The sequence below is a fragment of the Nicotiana sylvestris genome, chromosome 12 (assembly GCF_000393655.2).
Source record: "Nicotiana sylvestris chromosome 12, ASM39365v2, whole genome shotgun sequence".
In the NCBI taxonomy this organism is placed as follows: domain Eukaryota; kingdom Viridiplantae; phylum Streptophyta; class Magnoliopsida; order Solanales; family Solanaceae; genus Nicotiana; species Nicotiana sylvestris.
Window position 1 is genome coordinate 84,823,145 of NC_091068.1, and position 10,172 is coordinate 84,833,316.

A 10,172-nucleotide genomic window follows, 5' to 3' on the forward strand; every position below is an offset into this window, starting at 1 on the left:
TATTATATAAAATATAGCAGGCTAGCTCTTCGTTAAAAGTTAGTCTTATTTGTCCTCCATCACTAACAGGGAACTAATAAAGCCATGTGGAATATATTTTTGCATTTTAGAAATCCAAAACCTGATTAAAAAAGCCACAAGTATTTGCCAGGGCAAGTTAGACCCTGTTCAAATTGTACAGGGGCATATAAGAGTCAGTTATCATAATCATTTCTCAAATATTTCACCACTCCATATAAGTTTTCTTAGACACCTATTTGACAACACCAAACTAATTATCACAGCAAATAAATTTAGTCATAAATTAAGACATTCAAATAAACGGCAATGACTTCATTAAATCCTAATAGCTCAAAAGGGTCGAATCATAACAAAAGACAACAAAAGACAATGTCAGAATGTTCAAATAGCTCAATGGGGTCGAATAGGAGGTGTCGTTGTGGACTTACTGCCAATTATTTCATGGTATGGTCTCCTTTAAATGCTGGGAGAAAGTTTTTCAAGTACCCGAAGCATGAGGTAAGTAAATTTTTTGATGGGTTCTTTTTATTATTCCAATTTGCTTGTAAATTTGTTTTATTTATTTTTTATTTTTAGGATGAAAAATATTCCTATTGGTAATGGCAAGATAAAGAGGTTCCTCCTGGAGTTTCAAATCTCATATGCAGTTTAAAGAAGAAAAAAGAAGCTCTAATCCATGAAAGAAATGCTCTCCAAAGGAAAGTTGTCGATCTTGAGAATGTTATGATGCTTGTCGATCATGGTGGAATAGAAGTCTTAGAATTGAAAAGAAATGTTATAATGAAGAAAGGGACTGATTCAGAGTACTCAGTTGTGCTTGATGCTAAATTTCTGAAGAAGATGTGAATTTTCATGTGTATGATATTGGGATGTTTTGTTCTGTTCTTTGGATCAGGGGGAAATGATATGTAATGTTAGTGGTATTGTAGCTTAATTGTTGTCTTTCGTTATGTAATGAAGCATTATGTTTTTGAACAAGGATTTAATGATGTCATTACCGTTCATTTGAATATTTGTATCTATGACTGAGTTTATTTGCTTTGATAATTAGTTTAGTGTTGTTAAATAGGTGTCTAAGTAAACTGATATGGAGTGGTGAAGTATTTAAGAAATGACTATTATAACTGACTCATATATGCCCCTATACAATTAACTTACCCTCACATATACATGTGGCTTTTTTAATCAGGTTTTGGATTTTTAAAATGCAAAAATATATTCCACGTGGCTTTAATAGTCTCCCGTTAGTGATAGAGGGCAAATACGAGCCCATTTATTGACGACATGGGCAGATTAGAGACCAACTTTTAACGGAGGGCTAACATGTCCTATTTCATATAGTAAAGGGACATTTTAGGCCCTTTTTCGTAGAATTTTATTAAATATGTATATAAAGATAGTATTCAAAATCAGAATATTTGGTATAAATATAAAAAATGACACCAGTTTTCATTATAATAATTTATTCATTCTTTCATTCACTTTTAAATTTTCATACCGCTTACTAAAAATTTTGTGTATGTCTCTGCTCTCCATCTAAAGTCATATCCAGGGATGACAAAATGGTTTAAAAAAATAGTTATCCACCCATGTTATTCACTAAAAATGGGTTGGATAATGAACTTTTTAAAAACGGGTCAAATATGGATAACAATCATATCATTTTCTAAAGGGATAACCAATGTATAACTAATGAGTTTAACTTTTATATTTGCAAAACCTTAAAATTAGGAGTTCCTCAAGTTTGGGAGACTAGGAATTCTCCCAAAAGTGATCATATATATTCAAGAAGTCATGATATCCGCCGGTTAACCCCTTTTATCCGTATTAAATATGAGTCGAATCGAATAATTTATCCATTTTTGCATTACCTATTTTCGACCCGTAATATATCCGCTTGACCCAACCCGCTTGCCGCTTGTAGTCATATCCATGAGTCGAAAATGGGGAAAAAAAAACTAAATGAAAATTTTGATATCACTAAAAAGATTAAGAGTCCAGAAAGATAATGAGTGTAGCAAATTTATGTTTGCAATTTATATCTACTTGTAAATAAGCATGTTGCCTTTTTATTATAAAATGCTCACGTTATTATTCCTCCTAGGGGTGTACATAGATTGAGTTAGTTCGAGTTTTCTATTACCAAAGCAAACCATTTGTCTCGGATTTTTAAATTTATAAATTAAACCAAACTAACAAAAATCGGATTTTTCAATCACGATTTTTCTCGAGTTTTTCGGTTTTCTCGGGTTTTTTGGGTTTTTTTCTGACAAAATCTTCATAGCATAAAATTATAATTTGTACTCTAATATTTCTTAGGTCCTAGTAGGATAAAACTATATAAGATGTTACCCAATAAAATAATATAAAATATAGGAAATGAGTCATGATTATACTAAAATACTCAGCAAATTGCATAAGATAAATATTGCTAATAATAAATCATAGTAAAAATAAACATAATCTAAAAGTACTAAGTCATATTAAAATAAGTACGACTAATAAGTACTAAGTATTAATTATATGACTAAATAATATTAAAAGTGAGTTATGCATTTTCACTATCTAAATTAATGCAAAAACTAAAAAACAAATATCCAATACTATTGTCATTTCTAGTATTGAATTGATTTTCTTTTTGTTGGCATTAGTATTATTTTGATTTTTCTTTGGGCTTTATTTGAGTTACTAATTTTTATGGGATATAAAACATATTTGACCATTCAAAAGTTTTAAGTCCACGCTTGAAGTAATATATTAAAAGAGAGAACTATTAAAGAGTTTAAACTAATTTATAAATTACACTACAATAATTATTTTTATGTTTAAAATATTTTTAAAATGTGTGCACATGTAATGTCGGGTTGGTTTGGTTTCGGTTTGACTTTTTTTAGTTAAAACCAAACCAAATCAATTATGGTCGAATATTTTTAACATCAAACCAACCATAATCGAGTTTTTTTTCTCGGTTTGGCTCGAATTATCTGTTTGGTGCGGTTTGTCGGTTTTCTTTGTACACCCCTAATTCCTCCATTAGATGGCATTACAAGGTCTCTGTTGTTTCCTTTTTTCTCCCCCTTCTTTTTTGCTTCTATTTTTGGTGTAATCATGCTAGAGCCAATGCACATATATAGTATCACTCTTATATGTCAAGTATTCCAAAAATAAATCTTTATTTTTACTTGTCACTTTTCGCTTATCAAGAGAAAATAATTTATTTTTCCTGTTTTGCCTTTAGCGTTAATTACTCATTTCAAATCATTTTTCAAATTCATTAAAATAATATACCAATTAATATGAGTATCATGGTAAATTATACACTTTATTTATTATTTCTAAAGGGGTATACAAAGTCAATAGTGAATAAGTAAAAGTGAACGGAGGGATTTATTATATCAAAAAGTTGTTTCATTCTTGTTTTATATACTAGTTTACTAAAATGTGTAAAGATATTAAGAGTAGTAAATAAGGAGCTAAATAAAAGGCAAAATTATATCAGCTGCCGTATTAATATCTCAGTAATAAGGAAAAAAGGGACCTCCAAGAGATCCACCTATTCAAGTGGGCCCCAGATTAAGTGCTAGTGTTTGAAGGCGGCATGTGGAAGAAAAATGAAATTTTTACCTCTTATAGCAAAGGTTAACACCTTATTTATTTTAAATAAATATCATTTAAAAAAATTATATTCTATAGATACCTTTTAAGGTTTATAGCAAAATATTTAATTTTGGTTACCTCCTAGCCCAAAGCCACTAAATACACTAATCAGTTATACTTTTTTCTTTGTCTCTCTACTTTGATACATCTCATTCTCTTCCTCTATCCCATTAAAATTTTCGATGGCGGAATGGAAATGATCTTTGCTTGAGTATCATGGAGTTCCAGTTTATCAATCTATGGATAGCTTGAAATCCAATAATGGCATATTTTGGGGTTCTGCAGTATTGCTTCATATGTCATGAATGTATTCTCCTGGTTTGATTCTTCTCCTGGTTGCTTCGATTCACCGGGCAAATACCCAGGGCAATACGTCGTTTGAGATGGCTGGTGCCTGGTTTGAACACGTTAGCTACTGACAGATCTAAGAAGTACGATTTCGTCGTGCAAAATGACGGTAACGTTGTGACATTGAAGACGAAGATTGTGAAGATTACCGGAACTCCAATTGATGAATAGTCGTTGGCTATTTTTATGGTTTGTTGAACTCTAATTCGCCGGAAATTAGGGTTTGTTCTTGAACAAAGACGATGGAGTTTGGGGCTGAGCAACTTGATTTTCTATCAATATATTTCAATGTATTTTCATATATTTCATTGTATTCATTGTCTTTTTTTCATTGTAATTCAATGTATCTCGTTGTATTCCATGTATTTCATTGTATTCACTGTCTTTTTTTCTCATTGTATTTCAATGTATCCCGCCATATCCTATGTATTTTATTGTATTCATTGTCTCGCTATATGCCATGAATGTATTCATAAGTTTTTCTTAATAAATATAATATATGTATTCAGATGTATTATATAATTTCTTTGAAGATTGATGTTTTTGGAGTATTTTTCGGTTGAGAATCTTTTTTATAACTGAATCTCATGTTTCACTCCATGAGTACAGTCAAATACACTCGAATACAACAATGGATTAGCTGGACTTCCCTGATTCACGCCTATTTTTGCTACGATATTCATGAATACAACAACTTAAATACATCAAATACATCTTATAACCACATAAAATGTATCTATAATCCGTAATATAGCAAATGATATCTATAAATAGTTAATTACTACTAAAAGATAGTGCTTTATGAAAATTTCTCAAGAAAAATTCAAGTGGGCCTTAGTTTTGCCTCAAAATGTCCACGCGTATCTATGCATGTTTACGGAATGACCTAATTAGCCCTATGATGTAGAGCTACCTGATTATTCTTGACTTATTTTTTGGTCAATTCACATTGACCAGAAGCTCCTCTCCATTCCCCCGTATTAATAGTAGTAATATATATATATATATATATATATATATATATATATATATATATATATATATATATATACACACACTAAAGGGTGTTTTAGTCATTTCATGTCGTTTCTTTAAGAATCATTGCCTCCTCATGGGGATTTGTATCTATACCCGCTTTTGGGTCACGTTTTAACTTGTGTCCGTTTTTGCAAAAAAAAACTGCAAGCATACCCACTTTTTTCGCGTAACTTCAGCATACGGGGCTGAAGTAGCAAAGCCAATCACGCAAAACTTCAGCATTCTAGTAGACGGCCCTGAAGTAACAAAGGCAATATGCTAAATTTTTTTTTTATCCTAGATAAGATGCTGAAGTTATTTAGTTCATTTGTAAAAACTTCAGCACTAAAATAGCTGAAGTTTTTTTATCACGGATTCATTAGTTTTGTCATAAAACTTTTTCAAAAACTTCAACAGAAGATGCTGAAGTTATTTAGTTCATTTGTAAAAACTTCAGCATTAAAATAGTTGAATTTTTTTTGTCCTGGATTGATTAGTTTTGTCATAAAGCTTTTTCAAAAACTTCAGCAGAAGATGCTGAAGTTATTTAATTCATTTGTAAAAACTTCAGCACTATATAAGCTGAAGTTTTTGAAAAAGCTTTCTAACATGCTAGATAAATAATCACCTTATCTTTCATAGTGTATTACTACTATAAAATAATCAGATTGCCAACATTATCTAAATCATAAATTTTGGAACCAATAAACGTGAAAAGAACAGAATTACGTGAAAATATTCATAAATTATTGTCTACTAACTTACGTAATTATTTATAAATTATTTTTAAATAATCTGATAAACATACTTATGACAATCATCGCATGAACTGAAGTTTCATAGCAGCACCAACAGCAGCAGAAGAAAGAAAAAGAAGAAGAAGAAAACGAAGGAGGAGAAGGAGGAAGACAAATGGGGCTGAAGTTGTTTAAAAGGTGGGTACAAGTTAAAACCTTTTAAAAAAAATGGGTATAGGTTAAATGGGGGCGACCAAATAGGGCGTCCTGTGCAATTTTTACCCTCATAGGCTGCACGCTGCATCGAATTGGTCAAACAAACTCGGGGAATTTGACTTTGGATACAGTGTTTACAATAATAAGACTCTTTCCATCCTAATTTACGTAACATTGTATGACCGGACACAAATTTTAAAAAGAAAAAAATAAATAGGTATAAATTATCTCATTATAGTAAAATAAGTATTTAAAAAACGTTAAATTGTTACTAAGTATAAAAATAAACTATTCTTTTTGGGACCGGCTAAAAGTAAAAAAATGTCACATAAATTGAGAAAAAAATGGTAATAATAGTAATAATAGTAATAATAGTGATATTTTCCTGACTCTGATCCAAATGAATTGGACTCTGAATCCTTTTGCTAATTTTTATTTCTTGATCTTAGGCAGAAGGCTTATAGGCTATAGCGTATTCAATATATGATATTTCCTTTTTTTGTCTTTTCCTTTTTTATTATTAAGAGAAAGGAGAAGAAGAAGACAGCTCTAATATTTGTGAAGTGTTAATCAACTGTGAGATAAAGTGCAGTTTACATAATAAATACTTTATCAGTAAAATTATTAAATATCTTTCTTAAGAGCGTGCAAAACATATAAACGGGAAGTAGTAAAGTAAAGAGCAAATGCTTACTTCTTAATAGGAGTGGCAAACGGACGAGTCGGGTCAGATATGGTTCGGGTTGAAAATGGGTAATGAAAAACGGATCAATTATCTGATCCGACTCATATTTAATACGGATAAAAAATGGGTTAACCGGCGGATAATGGGTTACCCATATTATCCATGACTTCTTATATATGATTACTTTTGGGAGAATTCTTAGTCTCTCTAACTTGAGGAAACCCCAATTTGAGGCTTTACAAATGTAAAAGTTAGACCCATTGGTTATCCATTTTCTAAATGGATAATATGGTTCTTATCCATATTTGATCCGTTTTTAAAAAATTCATTATCAAACTTATTTTTTAATGGATAATATGAGTGGTTAACTATTTTTTTGAATCATTTTGCCACCCTTACTTCTCAACGAGAAATTATTAGTTTTAATTTCTTGTTGAGACTATTACTTTTTGGTTCCCATAATATTTAAAAGGGGTAAATTTCCCTCTTATAATGTTAGGGACCTCCTGGTTTTGTTGACACTCATTTGTATAACTTAGCTGCTTAAGTCAAAACTGGCATGTTGTGGAATCTTTCTTCCTCCTCTTAACCACAAAATAAGAAAGAAATATTTTAAATAATTGAATAATCTCATCCAATTGGCTTATTGACTAATTCAAACAAGCGTATTCAATTGGCAATTTGGCATTGCCGGCCCAGTGGTTGAATCTCAGTTCATTTTCTTTAGAAATAAAGTGCATTAGGTCAAAGTCCACGCAAACCTATTCCCCCTTGACTGACGGGAGAACACAATCATTGAATCTGAGTCAAAATCGAACTTGTTTACTCTGTCAAATGTATTTTACGTATTTTTCATACCGAATACTGTTATTTTTCTTCGTTTTCTAACTCCTTGTGTCGCAATTTTATTTTAGGGTGCTAATTGGTTTCCTAGGCCTCTTTTGTTTTTTAAATTTGAATTTAAATGTACATCTAAATATTAAGGAAGGTATAAAGATTAAACGTTTGAATTTGAATATATATATCTGAATATTAATATGTGTATTAATATTTAAATATTAAATAATTAAGACTGATTATTTTTCAAAATCTGAATGTATAAAATTTATTTATATTTAGAATTTACTAAATAATAAATTCAAATAAAATGTAATAAATTTAGTATTATTAATAAAATATTTTTTAAAATAATATGATAGTAGTGATGATGGCTAACGATGGTGCTTGTGGATGCCGACTGAAGATGGCGATTGGTGGTGGTTTTGGTTGATGAAGATGGTTTTGGGTAGTAGCTAGTGGTAATTGGTAGTTGTAATTATGATTGATGAAGGTGGTGGCGGTGTCGATAGTTTATAATGGTGGATGGTGGCAGTTATGATCCTGTTTTTCGAAAACAAATAGAAGTTCAGAAAAATTAAGGACAGTTGTAGAGACTTAATGGAAACTATTCTAACAAATGGAATTAAATGCGTTGATAGAGGACTCTTTACATTGAAGCTTCAGAAAGAGAAAGAATGAAGTGAAGGTGTGAATTGAAACTTCAAAAAGAGAAAGAATGAAGTGAAGGTGTGACGACCTGATAGGTTGTTTAAAGTACTGGACCTTATTTTCGTGTTCCGAGATCTCTATTAACTTCATTTGATATTTTTTGATTTGCGTGCATAGTCCGTATTATTTTTCGAAATTTTTTTTATATAAAAAGTCAAAAAAAAATGTGATTTTTGGCTTTAAAAACATCTTGAGTTGACTACGTCAATATTTTGGATAAACGACCATGGATCGATATTTTGACTATTCCACTAGGTTCGTATTTGTGATTTTGGAGTTGGGCCTATGCCCGAAATTAAATTCGGAGGTCCCTAGGTTGATTTGACTTGTTTTACCGAAAATTAGCAAATTGAATGTTTGGATATTCCCTGGGTTAGACCGTATGTTGACTTTATGATTATCGGGTTCAGATTTTAGTTTTGGGACTTGAAATAGGTCCGTTTTGCTATTTAAAACATGTATACAAAATTTGTTATAATTCTGAGTTGGTTGGTAGGAATCAAACGCTTGGTTGTGTTTCTAGCTACCCTTGAGTTTCCTTTTGAATTTCATGGGTTTCTATGAATGATCCTTATAATTTGATGTTATTTTGTTGATTTGAGATAGCGAACAAGTTTATATGATGTTATTACACTTGTGTGCATGTTTGATTTGGAGCAAAAGAGGCTCGGGTCAGCTTCAGATGCGATACAAATGAGTTTGGATGGTATGAAGATAACTGGTGTTTTGCATTTGCTGGTGTTTAGTTGCATATCTAGTTCGCATTTGCGAGCTCGCTTTTGGAATCAAATGATCGCATTTGCGACGAGGGACTAGGCAGGGTAGTCTTCGCATTTGTAAAGAAATGTTCGCAATTGCGGACATCCCAAGATTCACTTTTGCGATGGCTTGGTCACATTTGAGACTGAGGAGTAGACTTAGATAGGTTCGGAAGTGCGAAAGTGGGATGGATTATCGTAAATGCGATATTTTTGTCGCATTTGCGACTTATGCAGGCTGGGGGCACAGTTCGCATTTACGACCTGTGTTTCGCATTTGTGATGGTGACGAGCGCAAAACACAACACAAAATTAATGCTCGCTATCCAAAGATAGTATAGTAAAATTGTTGTCTCCACAGAGATTGAATTTAAACAATGTTCAAATATCTTATGTTTTTTTGCTATACAGGATGATCAACACTTGATTGAGGTAATTACTAACTACAATTAACTACTAAATTAAGATTACGAATAATTGAAATTGATCACAGAGAGTGAGAGTTGAACTAAATCGGATTATAATCAATATAAGAAATAAGGGTCGCGACAGGATAGGTGTAAGATAGCTACTCGGGATCTAACTCTAGTTGAATTCGCTTCTAATGTTCTAATGATTCTCACGAATTCACTCGATAATTAGCATAAAAGTAAGACAAGATTCATCTCTCGATTAAATCTATACTCTACAAAATGAACTAATATGAAGCACTGTGAAAATATGCAAGAACACATTAATGGACTCGTCTTTAGGAAAACGTCTCTCGAATAGTATCCTAACTTGATTTAATCAACAATTCAAAAAGCTCTCTCGATTACTTAGAAGAATTACTAAATTAAACCAAACTAAATAATGCAAAGATAATCACCAAAATATTCCTCTTTCGAATAAATAAATCGGTGAATAATTTCACAATCAATTCAAAGATCCATAAGCCTATTTAAACAATTAAACTGGAGTTAAATCTACAAACAACGCTCAAAGCACCATATCCGTCAAAACCCTAGGGAAGAACTACTCCATAGATATGGAGAAAGTCATCACAAATAAGTTTAAGAACATAAAAAATATCAAAGATAACTTTACAATTTAAACTCCCGTCTTGCACCGATTGTTGACAAGAATATTGATGAAATCTTGTGTCTTCAAGCCATGGTAGCTCTCCAAAACTCTCCTAGGTCGAAT